General features: G+C 39.6%; 1 long non-coding RNA gene across 1 annotated transcript; it reads right to left on the bottom strand.

Moving 5' to 3' along the window:
* Positions 1–1284: 1284 nt before the first annotated feature.
* On the bottom strand, positions 1285–5204 carry LOC311626363. Its single transcript, XR_014795673.1, has 2 exons — positions 5085–5204; positions 1285–3372 (listed from the first exon to the last, which is right to left on the bottom strand). It is a non-coding gene; the product is annotated as an uncharacterized lncRNA (long non-coding RNA).
* Positions 5205–13907: the final 8703 nt, after the last annotated feature.

Raw genomic sequence — 13907 nt, 5'->3', positions numbered from 1 at the left:
TGTTTCTCTTGTACTTCTAAGTAACTTAATACAAACTTAGCATAATTCCCCAAAAGAAGGGGGAGAAATGGAAGAGCAAATCTACAAAAATATTTGTTCTTATTGTTCTAAATGTTATGGGAATCTAGATGTGATAGAAATTAAGCTTCTGAATTAAGGATAAGGTCATTTGTTTTCAAATAGCATACTTTGACACCACAATTTTTTTAAATGACTCTTTGTTGTCACAATATGTGATATTCATTGTTTTATGGGTTTATTTTGTCCTGGTACATGTTTAAAGATAGATGTGAAATCAGAAATAAAATTTAATAACAAAAGAGAGAAATAAAATTTAACCTTGAAAAATTTGGGGGGGGGGGGTTCCATCTTCTTTGACATTATGAAAAAGAGTGCTCATTTTTTAATCTTTTAAAAGATACATTTTATGTTAATGTCATGATTTATTAGTAGTTTTTAATTAGCAAAAACATAGAGCTAGGCAAAACATTAAGAATATATTTAAGGAATTGATTTATTACAAAACACCAGTGTGCTGTGTTACAAACAGTTTGTTAGAGTACTGGAAATTAGGAAAAGAGTTAAAATTGTCTTATTTCTTGGGAATTTTCTTATCTCATAGTTTATGTTTTATTTTCAGGCAAATGCACATGGTTATTGATAATTATATAAGCTTTGGTATCTGTGTGTCATATCATTATTGAAGATTCCCTTGCAGCACAGTACAGAACTTCTACCCAATCAGGGCTGACGTCCATTCTCTTTAAGGTGTTTGTCCTGGGATTTTAGTTGTTTAGTGCTTCATCCTCAGTATGTTGACTCAGATAAAGTTAAAAAGTTTTACCATATTTATTATAGTTTAAATGAATAATCTAGCATAATTGGAATGAATGATAGATTATTACATAACTGAAATTCTTCGGTAAAATCTAGCTCAAAATGGAGATCTGAGTATATCATATATATATATTTTTTTAAATATATTTTTATTGATTTTGTACAGAGAGGAAGGGAGAGAGAGATAGTTAGAAACATCGATGAGAGAGAGTCATCGATCAGCTGCCTCTTGCACACCCCCTACTGGGGACATGCCCACAACCAAGGTACATGCCCTTGACCAGAATCGAACCCGGGACCCTTCAGTCCCCAAGCCGATGCTCTATCCATTGAGCCAAACCGGTCTGGGCTCTATCATATATTTTGTATTAATATCTTATTAACTAAATATAACAATTTTCAACTGAGTAACCCTTCTTGTAAATGAATGACTACTTTTGTAAGACTGTGTTTAAAATATATGTAGCATAAAGTTTACTATTCTGACCATTTTGTAAAATTGTGGTAACATATCCATAACATAAACTTTTTAATTTTCACCATTTTTAAGTTTCAGTGGTATTAATTACATTCACACTATTGTGCAATCATCTGTTTCCAGAACCTTTTTTTATCACCACAAACAGAAACTCTGTAACATTAAGCAGTAACTTCCCACTCCCCCAGCAACTGGTAACCTCTAATCTACTTTATGTCTCTATGGATTGACCTTGAATGACTCGATTTTAGTGGTTGTGTACTTTTAATTTTTCCACTTGGAGAAAAACACGTAAGGTCTACTAGTGTCATTTAGAAGAAATAAAATATAACACTGAACAGGACTGTGTACATATACTATTGTAGTATATAGACACAAATAGCTAAAAACATCACAAAGAAGTCACTAGTATCAGTAAGTTTACTAAACATACTATTCCTTCTTAGGGTTTCTTAAGTTTTTGTAGGAAGAAGAAAGCTTTAGAACTATTTTGTATGATGATTTGCTTTATCTTAGAGCAAAAATCAAGGAACTTCTATACATATATAGCTAAGGTCCAATTTGATTAACATCCTGATGACAAATATAGTAAAATTATATAATAGGAAATAAGTAGAGGTATATGAATTAGAAGGAAAAAGGATTTAAAACTTCTTTCATTTAAAAGGTTTGATTTATTTAACAGTTTTAGGCCATACACAAACACAGTAGTTTAAAAATATCAACAGAAGCAGCAAATAAATAGTATGAAACTATTTTTGCTGCTCTTAAAAAACTCTCTCAGATAATACATTTTTTAAAGAAAGGGTTTGCACTGTAAGCCAAACATAGCCACTGGGTTTTTCTGAACAGTAGTAAATTCTCTATTTACTCTTAATAGAAAATTTTAAAGACTGAGGTCAACAATTAACTGTCCAAACCTAGAATTTTCTGAAGAGGAAATTTAGACACGATTCATAATTTAATAAAAGGTTTCAGATTCTGGTGTTGCTAAATGGGAAGGTACCTAACAAATAGATCACCAGGTAAACAGAATCCTTGTAAAACTTTCTGTACTAAAATTAATAATTTGGCACTGCTATGACATACCTGAAACCTCAGTTGGCAATATTTTGACACTATGTCAAGGTTGAACTGGTTCCTCCCATACCTGTTGAGATCCCTACAGTTATCCAGACTTCGAAAAAAAAGAAAAAATCTCACTTTAGTCAGTTTGGCTCAGTGGATAGAGCGTCTGCCTGCGTACTGAAGGGTCCTGGGTTCAATTCCGGTCAAGGGCACATGCCCAGGTTGCGGGCTTGATACACATTAGGGCGCATGCAGGAGGCAGCCAATCAGTGATTCTTTCTCATTGATTTTTCTTTTTTTTCTCTTTTATTATTATTATTTTTTATTGATTATGGTCTCGCATAATTGTCCTTATTCCCCCATTCCTATCCCAAACCCCTCCCTAGATATGCCCCCTCCCAACCCTCGTTGTCCATGGCCACTGGCTAGGCCCATGTGTATGCACACAAGTCCTTTGGTTGATCTCTTCTCCATACCCCCATCCTCCCTTACTTTCCCTCTGAGGTTTGAGAGTCCGATCCCTGGTTCTCTTTCTCTGGGTCTATTTGTGTTGTTCATTATTTCCTCTAGGTGTGTGAGATCATGTGATCCAAGAAATACCCTTGTAAGAACCTAAACTGCAACAAGCCCTAATGGTTATGCTGAGAGGCAAATGAATCAGTCTGTAGTGAGTTCCTTTCTGGGCCAATTTCTTTTGAGTCCCAATTTCAATGCCAGATAGTTCCTTATGTGTACATGCCAGCCATGGTATTTCAGATCTGGTTGGTGGACAAATGGTGGTAATGTAGGTCTGTCCGTCTCTGGTTTGGTCCTGGGCATCCTTCAGCAACCCACAGCTGCCTTCTGCTGGTATGCTGAGGTGTCGACAGCATCTTCCATCTCTAAATTGTTTCTCTTCTGTCTTCATGGCTGGAGCGCTTCTGTCTATTCCTCTCTGTTACAAGATTTCTCATTGATTTTTCTATCTCTCTGTCCCTTTCTTTTCCTTTCTGAAATCAATAAAATAAGAAAAATATTAGTAATTATAAAAAAAAGTCTCTAGTGCTCAAATTAGTAGTTTCAAACAGCTCACAAGAAAGGTATGCTGAGCTGAAACCGGTTTGGCTCAGTGGATAGAGCATCGGCCTGCGAACTGAAAAGTCCCCGGTATGATTCAGGTCAGGGGCATGTACCTTAGTTGCGGGCACATCACCAGTAGGGGGTGTGCAAGAGGCAGCTGATAGATGACTCTCTCTCATTGATGTTTCTAACTCTCTACCCCTCTTTCTTCCTCTCTGTAAAAAACCCGTAAAATATATTTTTTTATTGTATGAAATTTTTATTTTATTTTATTTTATTGATTTTGTACAGAGAGGAAGGGAGAGAGATAGTTAGAAACATCGATGAGAGAGAGTCATCGATCAGCTGCCTCTTGCACACCCTCTACTGGGGATATGCCCGCAACCAAGGTACATGCCCCTGACTGGAATTGAACCCGGGACCTTTCAGTCCCCAAGCCGACGCTATATCCATTGAGCCAAACCGGTCTCGGCAAAATATTTTTTTTTTTTTAAAGGAAGGTATGTTGAAATTTTGGGTGGCCAGTGGGATGTGGGTGTGGTTTTATGTGAGAGATCATAAGCAAGTGTGGTATCATTAGCTATAATGTTTGAAGACCAATAATTGACATCTTTTTATTTTTGTTTTATTATTTGAATGGTCTTGGACCATGTATGATCAGACTAGTATTTGAATAAAGTAAGATACTATAAAATTATAATTAATAGTTTGATTCATAACCTTTTAAGCAATTGATTTTAGAAAGAGATGAGGAGAGAGAGATAGATAAAAGTAAACATTGATTTGTTGTTCTACTTATTTATGCATTCATTGGTCCTTTATGAAATTAACATTTTTAAGTGTATAATCCAGTTGTTTTATAGTTTTGTTAAAATTGGGTTTGTCTTGTTTTCTCATTAAATTCAGGTTATGCATTTTTCATAGCTTTATTGAAATATATTTCAAGTTTTATAAAATTGACCCACTTAAAATATGTGCAGTTTAGTGGTTTTTAGTATATTTAGAATTGTACAACCATCATTACTATCTAATTTCAGAACATTTTTCAAACCCCAAAATGTAATTACCGGTCATCCAAATTCCTGCTCCTTTTCTCACCTCTACCATTCCAGTGCTAGGTAACCACTAATTGATTTCTGTCTGCATGGGTTTGCCTGTTCTAGACATTGCATGTAGTAAATGGGATCATAAATATATAGGTTTTTTTTTAAAAAAATAGTTCCTGATTTTTTTTCAGAGGAAGAGGAAAGGAGATAGGGAAAGAACCAGCAATGTGAGAGTGAAACATTGACTGGCTGCCTCCTTCATGCTCCCTACCAGGGAACAAGCCAGCAACCCAGCAAGTACCCTGACCAAGAATTAAACCTACAACCTTTCAAAGCATTGGATGATGGCCAATCAACTGAGACACATCAGCCAGGGCAGCACATGTAATTGTTTTTTTAGTGGTTTCTTTCATTTGCTGAATCTCGTGCTGCTGCGGTAGCACAATAAGTTTCTCCAATTCTTTCCAAAAATCGGGACTTTTTTAAAACGCCACAGGACGCGGGAAAAATTGTTAGAAATCGGGACTGTGATCTGATCACCTTAAATAAGATGCATTCCTGCAAAATTTAGAAGGCAGAAATGAAATGAAGGCTACCTTCCTGCTCCTCTTGGCTGTCGTTGCTAGCCATCAGGTTCATGAGGTTCTGGAAGTCATTTTTAAAGAGTCTTCTTAGGACCTGTCCTCCAGCCTTTCCTACAGTTTTGTATTCATCAAATTCCCTGTGTTTAATGTTTTTTTAAAAAAAAAAAATAGGGAAAAAATAGAATCATTGCCAGTAAGTCCAGGAAAAGATAAGATGACTAATATTGTCAGGCAATTTTTACACAACACAAAGAATTTATAGACATAAATATTGTAAAGAAAGAGAGGTAACTATTTGTTTGCAGATGGTATAATTCTATATTCATAAAACCCCAAAATGTAAAGTAAATGGAAAAACTAGTAAAAGCAGTAAGAGTATTTAAAAAGCAGGTTATAAACTTAACAAAAAAATTAACATCACATGGACATAGAAATAAGCAGAGATATAATGGTAAGAGAAGAATAAAATTTCAATAGCAAAAGAAAAATAATATAGCAAAAAAAGATCTAAGCATAAATCTAATACAAAATGCCTAAAACCACATGAAACAAAATATTTTAAAGAAGATATGACTCAACATAAAGACATTGTTTTTGGATATAAATCTTCAAAAGATAAATTATCCTTTAAAAATTTTTTTTAAAATTTATTTCAGAGAGGAAGGGAGGAGAGAAAAGGCAAGATCAATGATAAGAGAGAATCATTGATTGGCTACCTTTTACATGCCCCACACTGGGGATCAAGCCTACAACCTGGGAAATTTGCCCTGACTGGGAATTGAACATGACCTCCTGTTTCATAGGTTGAATGTCAATCAGTGAGCCATAATGGCTGTGCTTAAGTTAACTTATAAATTGAAATTTAAGCCTCAATATAGATACCTTCTGGGTTTTTGTTTGTTGATAGCAAGAAAAAATGGACTATAAAGTTTATTAGGGAGAACCAAATAAGCAAGAATAACCATGAATATTATGAAAAAGGAAAGCAATAAAGGGAGGCTAGTATTTCAAGATATTAAAATACATAATACACCTACTATAATTGAAATAGTAGTTCCAGCTAACTAAAATACAATTTAAAAGTCCATTATTAGACTCAAGCATATTTGTAAAAATAGCATTTAAGATCGATGGGGAAAGAAAGGCTTTTAAATAAGTATTATTGGGATAAACTAGACAGGCATATAGGAAAGCTATAAATGAAATGTTTCTCACACCACACACCAGAATAAATTCTGAATTGAACTGTGAAAAATGGAAATGTACAAAATGAAACCATATAGGTATCGGGGAAAAAAATATTGAAAAATACCTATATTATCTAAGAGAGGGGAAATTTTTAAACCACATTAATAAAATAAACTTGATAAAACAAAAAAAATAACTTTTGGTTTAATAAGTATTTTTTAAAATTTATCTTTATTGTTGAAAATATTACAGATGTCTCCTTTTTTCCTTCATTGACCTCCTCCATCCTGTACTCCCACCCCCTCCAAGCCTACCTCACTATTGTCTATGTCCATGGGTTATGCTTATATGCTTATTAGAGGCCTGGTGTAGTTTTGTGCACCCGTGAGGTTCCTCAGCCGGCCTGCGCCCTCTCGCAATCCGGGACCTCTCTGGGGTGTAATAGTGTGCGAAGCGGCAAGCGGCTTGGGAGGAGCCTAAGCCTGGGCTGGGCGCTGTGCTGCTTCTGCTCATCCCAGCCCCACTGTGCCTAATGTACATGGCATTCAGTAGCACTGCTGCAGAGGCTGGAGAAGCTCATGCTGCCACAGTTGCACTTGCCAGCCATGAGCCCAGTGTCTGGCACCCATCAGTCAGTTGAGTGGCACTCCCACTGTGAGAGTGCACTGACCACCAGGGGGCAGCTCCTGCATTGAGCATCTTCCCCCTGGTGGTCAGTGCACATCATAGTGACTGGTTGAGTCACTTAGGTCGTTCAGTCGCTTAGGATTTTATATATATAGACTAGAAGCCCAGTGCACGACATTTGTGCACTCTAGGGGGTGGGATCCTTCAGCCTGACCTGTGCCCTCTTGCAGTCCAGGAGCCCTCAGAGGATGCCCGACTGATTTTTTTCAGAGGAAGAGGAAAGGAGATAGGGAAAGAAGCAGTAATGTGAGAGTGTAACATTGATTAGCTGCCTCCTGCATGCTCCCTACCAGGGAGCAAGCCAGCAACCCAAACATTTGCCCTGACCGGAAATTAAACCCACAACCTTTCAATGCATTGGATGATGATCGATCAACTGAGGCACACCAGCCAGGGCATCATAGGTTATTGTTCTTTAGTGGTTTCTTTCACTTAATGTTTTCAAGGTTCATCCTTATTGAAACAAATATCGGTATGTCTTTTTTTAATTACCAAATAATATCCCTTTGTATGCATAATACCCATTTTGTTTATCAGTTCATCATTTGATGAACAGGTAGTTTCCATATTTTGGCTATTGTGATTAGTGTTTCTGTGAGCATTCGTGCAGATGATTTTGTGTGGGCATGGCATATGTTTTTAATTCTTCTGGGTATATACCTTGAGGTGGAATTTCTGGGTCACATGGTAACTTTATGTTTAGCATTTTGATGAATTGAATACTGGTTTTTAAAGCAGCTGTACCATTTTATCTACCCACCAGCAATGTATGAGATTTCCCATTTCTCTACATCTTCACCAAAACTTGTTATTAACTACCATTTTTATTTTAGCTGTCCTAGTGGGTGTGAAATGATATCTTATTGGTTTTGATTTGGATTTCCCTAATAACTGATGATATTGATCATCTATTCATGTGCTTATTGGTCATTTATACATTTTTTTTTGTTAGAAATGTCTATATCCTTTGCCTATTTTTATTTTTTTAACAGTAAGTTTTTTATATATTCTGGATAAAAGTCCCTTGTTAGATATATTATTTGCAAATATTTTATTTTACTTTGTAAATTGTCTTTTCACTTTCTTGTTTGCTTCCTTTGAAACATAAAAGTTTTTTATTTTAATGAGGTTTAATTTATGTTTTTTATTCATTTAATGTTTGTGCTTTTTGTTGTAATATCTAAGAAATCGTTGCCTAACCTAAGGTCATGAGGATTTACTCTTATGTTTTCTTTTAGGAGTTTTATAGTTTCTGCTATTCTATTTAGGTCCATGATCCATTTTTGAGTTAATTTTTGTGTATGGGGTGAGGTAGAGGTCCAACTAATTCTTTTGTATGTGGATATTCAGTCTTATCAGTGCCATTTTTTCTTTTCCCATTGATATCTTGGTACTCTTGTCAAAAATCAATTTACCATTAGTATTTAGTATGTTAGTATTTATTTTTAGCCTCTTAAATTATTTCCATTGATCTTCATGTCTTTCCTCATGCCAGTACCACATTGTCTTGATTACTGTTACTTTGTAGTAAGTTTCGATTTTGAAAGTGTTAGTCTTCCAACCTTGTTCTTTTTTCTCTTTTTTTTAAAATATATTTTTATTGATTTTTTACAGAGAGGAAGAGAGAGGGATAGAGAGTTAGAAACATCGAAGAGAGAGAAACATTGATCAGCTGCCTCCTGCACACCCCCTACTGGAGATGTGCCCGCAACCAAGGTACATGCCCTTGACCAGAATTGAACCTGGGACCTTTCAGTCTGCAGGCTGACATTCTATCCACTGAGCCAAACCGGTTTCGGCCTTGTTCTTTTTTTACATCATGGTTTTGGTTTTCTCAGTTCCTTTGTGGGTTTCATATGGATACTGGAATCAGCTTTCTGGGTTGGGGGATGTATCTCAGATTTGAATGGGAATTGTGCTAAATCTCTATCAATTTGGGGAATATTGCCATTTTATTAATGTTAAATATTTGAAGCCGTGAACAAGAGATATTTTTCCATTTATTTAGAGCTTCTTTAATTTCTTTCAACAATGATTTGTTGTTTCAGGTATATAAGTCTTATACTTCTTTTGTTAAATTTGTTTCTTGGTATCTCATTTTTTGAGCACTTTTTTTCTTCCCCATTACAAGATATTTTATGCTTATCTTGTACATTTTCTTTCTCAGCCTTAATATGAGTGATTTCTCCAAGGAGCCCTGGATTATCAGTATGATCTAAAACACTCATTTTAGAAAGGAAACTAAAGCCACTGGAGTTTAAATATCTTGTTTGTTGGCTTCTACTAATACTATTGTCCACTGAAATGAGCCAGAATTCTTTGGAGAAAACTGCTTTCATGTTTGCAGTCAGGAAAAATAATAGTGCTCTGGACTATATTATTGTGAGAAGCAAGAATACTCTCCAAGATGCCTGGAAGTACCAACAAAGATGCCAACTTCAAAGATCTTTTATTGGCTAAATTTTGATAATTCAAACATGAAAAAAAAAACCAAACAAAAAAAACCATGATTACAATAACTAGAACCAGTTGAATTTGTAAAAATCTCTAAGTTCAAGATGATGTTCAAAAGGAACAAATTGTGCTCAGTAAAGTCATACCTGTAAATGTATTGGAATCTATTATTCCAAATTAGAGATTATGCAGCACAGTGACGATGTATGTACCAAAAGTGTATACCTCCTGGCTACTGGCCAAATGATAACTCACCAAGGATTAAGGAATGGACTTTGGAGAAATGTTTTGCTTGTCCTTAGAATCCTATCTAATAAAAGAGTAATATGCAAATTAACCACCACTCTACTACACCCACAAGCCATGCCCACCAGCCAATCAGGAGCAAGTATGCAAATTAACTCAACCAAGATGGCTGTGGCCACAGAGTGAGCAGGAGACTTGGGTTTCCCTCGCAACAGAGGAAGCCAAGCTTTTTGCATACCCTGGTGGGCCCAGGCCTCCACTCAAGGCTACAAAGTTTCAATTATAGAAGATAAATAAATCCCAGATTCCAGGGCCCCTGTTTGGGTCTCCAGGGGGTGTGGCCATCTTGCAAACCACCACAGACCCGTTGTGCAGGCCGCTCCACTCTAAGAGAACCCCCACCCTGATCCAGGACAGCCTTCAGGGCAAACCAGCTGGCCCTTACCCATGCACCATGCCTCTATTCTGTCTAATAAAAGAGTAATATGCAAATTAACCATCACCCCAACACACAAGATGGCCAGCAGGGGAGGGCAGTTGGGAGGGACCAGGCCTGCAAGGGAGGACAGTTGTGGGTGATCAAGCCAGCAGGGGAGGACAACTAGGGGTGACCAGGCTGGCAGAGGAGGGCAGTTGGGAGTGACCGAACCTTCAGGGAAGGGCAGTTGAGGGGGACCCAGGCCTGCAGGGGAGAGCAGTTAGGGGTGACCTGGCCTGTAGGGGAGGAAAGTTAGGGGTGACCAGGCCTGCAGGGGAGAGCAGTTAAGGGCAAACAGGTAGCAGGGGAGCAGTTACGCATCAATCAGGTTGGCAGGGGAGTGGTTAGGGGGTGATCAGGCTGGCAGGCAGAAGCAGTTAGGGGCAATCAGGAAGTTAAGCAGGCGAGCAGTCGGGAGCCAGCAGTCCTGGATTGTGAGAGGGATATCCAACTTCCCATTTAGGCCCTATCCTACCGGGATTGTGCCTAAACAGGCAGTCGCACATCCCTCAAGGGGTCCCAGTTTGGAGACGGTGCAGTCTGGGCTGAGGGACACACACCCCCATGCACGAATTTCATGCACCGGGCCTCTAGTCCTATATAATAAAAGGGTTATTTGCAAATTAACTGTCACTCCATCACAAATATGTCAGCACCCATAGCCACAAAGTGGCAGCACCCAGTCCTCTCAGCCCCCCTGGAGTCCTCTAGTCCCGGGGCAGTGGCTGCTGACAGCGGGCAGCGTGAGTGGCCTGGCAGAATGCTTGCTTCATCGCCATGGCAAGTACAATAAAAGTTGGCTCCAAAACAGCCTGCTTCTTGGCAAATCCAGGCAGGAGCGGGTCCTGAGAGCTCTTCTGCTAGTTGCTCAGGAAACAGCACTGCCACTACCAAGGGAGCAACTGGGGAGGAGGCGGTAACCACCGCTACAGAGCCAGAGCAGAGGAGGCAGGGGAGCCCAAGCGGAGGAGGAGGAGGAGCAGAAGCGGAGGAGGCTGGGCTGCCTCTGCCTCTGCTCCCGCAGGGGTGGTGGGTGAGCCACAGGGCAGGAGCTTCTGGGAGTGGTGGCATGAGGCCATCCAGCGCTGCATCCAGTCCCAGAGGCATGCCCACCAGTACCACAACACCAACTGCCCACAGCTGTCCTGCCAGAAGATGAGGTGGGTTGTGCAGCACACCAAGGGCCGCCAGCACAAGACCAATGGAGGTTGTGGAGTGTGCAAACAGTTCATGGCTCTTTGCTGATACCAAGCCAAAAACTGCCAAGAAAACACATGCCCCATTCCCAACTACCTCAACATCAAGCAGAAGCTCTGCCAGCAGAAGACAGTCCCACCGGCAGCACATATAGCTCATGCACCAGTGGATGCCACCATCAACTCCTGCACACGCCTCAGCCAAGTCTCCCCCTCCTTCAGCACCACCCTGCCCCACACTGCATCCCAGCACATCCTGGACACCTCAGCCCACCACTCTGCCCCAGACCTCACCTGTGAGCATGTCACTAGCTGGCTTCTCCAGCATGGCCAGAACTCAGTCCCCCACCACAGTTTGCACTGGGAAGCCCACTAATGAGGTGCCAGCCTCACCATTGCAGCAGTGGAAGTGCCCAGCAGATTACACGTGAGGCACAGCAGCAGCAGCATCTGTACTGGGTGAGCACCAACAACGGTATGTCCCTGAGGCACAGTGACTCTGAGAGCCAGATGGCACCCGTGGGCCTGAATGTAACCTAACCAGGTCAGTGGGCCTGTTATTCTGCTCCCAAGCCCCAGCAGTGGCAGCTGGCACCCATCCCCCAGCAACAGTCAATGTGAGGCACACCCAGAACCCTGATGTCTGTGCAGACCCAAGTTGCAGCCACCTCAGGACTTCTCTCCGGGTGCCCTGAGGACCTGCTGTGGACCCTGAAGTCTCCCAGCTCCCCCAGCAACAATACATGCTCAACATCCTCAAGTCAAACCCTCAGCGATGGCAGCTCTCATCAAATAGCACACTGCCAAATAAGTGGCCGGCCAGCCTGGCCTTCAGCTCTAGCCCAGCCTGCTGAATCTGAATGCCATGCTAGCCAGCGGGCCACAACCTGCTGTCCCTCTGCAGCAGCAAGCAATGAGAAGCCTGAACCCCCAGGCCAGGCCTTGAACATCATGAACCTGGGGTGCAACCCCAGCATGGCGAGTATGAACCACAGAACAGAGAGATGCTATGGTTCAGCAGCAGCAGCAGTAGCAGCAGCAGCAGCAGCAATATTGCGAGAGGCATGTCCAACTGTGGGTTGTGATGGGGCCTCACCTTCCCCTGATTGCCGGGTCTCCTCCCGCCCCTGAAGGCTCCTGGACTGTGAGAGAGGGCAGGCCGGGCTGAGGGACCACACTTCCAGTGCATGAATTTTCACGCACTGGGCCTCTAGTGTTTGATATAAGAACTTAAATATGTGGTTACAATTATATTGAGGGAACCTTCAAAGAAGTTCGTGGCCTGCTTTTAGACAAAGCTTGGGGTTTGACCTGTAACTCATCTGCCTCCTAATAAGCTCCCAGAAATATGCTAAGTGTATGCTGTGTATTTATAAGAATAGCTGGCAAAAACTCCCCAGAATATTAAGCAATGGAAGGAGTGATAACAGTCCCCTTCCTCCAGAAAAAATAAAGTAGGTGCTGCTTATCCCTGGAGACCTTCACCCTGATTAGTATCACTGCCCACTGGGAATTTCAACAAGGATTCTAAAGACCCAGGATGCTGCACAAGATGCAGGGTTATCTAATTTCTATCTCATATTTTAATGAAAACTACACAATTTTATTTTTATGGTGTATCAAATTGAGAGAATTATAAGAAAGAAAAAGTAGACAGTATTGACAGTGGTTGAAGATTATTTATGTAGAATGCGATCCCTTGGAACTAGTAATTACAAGGTTATAATTCATGTATTTAATCAGTATGATAGTATAAATAGTATAAATTAGTTAAATTGTAATCTTTAAGTATATTCATAATTGTTATATTATTTAATCTTTATTTTTAATTCCATAAATCTTTATTTTTTCCTATTGATTATGAGGTTTTTTTAAAAAATATATATTTTATTGATTTTTTTTACAGAGAGGAAGGGAGAGGGATAGAGTGTTAGAAACATTGATGAGAGAGAAACATCAATCAGTTGCCTCCTGCACACCTCCTGCTGGGGATGTGCCCGCAACCAAGGTACATACCCTTGACCTGAATTGAACCTGGAACCCCTCAGTCCGCAGGCTGATGCTCTATCCACTGAGCCAAACCGGTTAGGACATGATTATGAGAAGTTTTTCTTAAGCAAAATTACTATTTTTCTTGCCACTAGAGCACTATTCTTATATACAAAAATCTTGAATGTTTACTTATATGGAAAGTTAAATAATGTCGACTATACCTTATTAACATATGCAAAAAGAAAAAACAACAGAGGAGTAGGGTTCCTGAAATGAACATGAATTGAAGAATTTTTAGTTCTCTCTGAAGTATGACAGCATGACTATATACTTGGGCAGCTAACGAGAGAACCATTGTAAGAGTAGTTTAACCATATAAAATATATTAGTTGTTTTATAAAAGGACTTACTGTATGTTTATAAACTATATATCCCTGAGAAGTGGCCATTGGCAGGGAAAATACATGCTGAAAGGCAATTAGCATAAGCATTTCTGGTCTTTGATCTCAGTGTCGTAAGTATATCAGATTATTTACTAAGAATACATGAACACTTTGTTTCTGCTAGTTTGACCAATATCTTGAGTACTTCTGA

This window comes from Pipistrellus hanaki (genome assembly GCF_964339955.1).
Source record: "Pipistrellus hanaki genome assembly, chromosome: 8".
NCBI classification, from domain to species: domain Eukaryota; kingdom Metazoa; phylum Chordata; class Mammalia; order Chiroptera; family Vespertilionidae; genus Pipistrellus; species Pipistrellus hanaki.
This window is presented reverse-complemented; position numbering and strand designations above follow the sequence as displayed.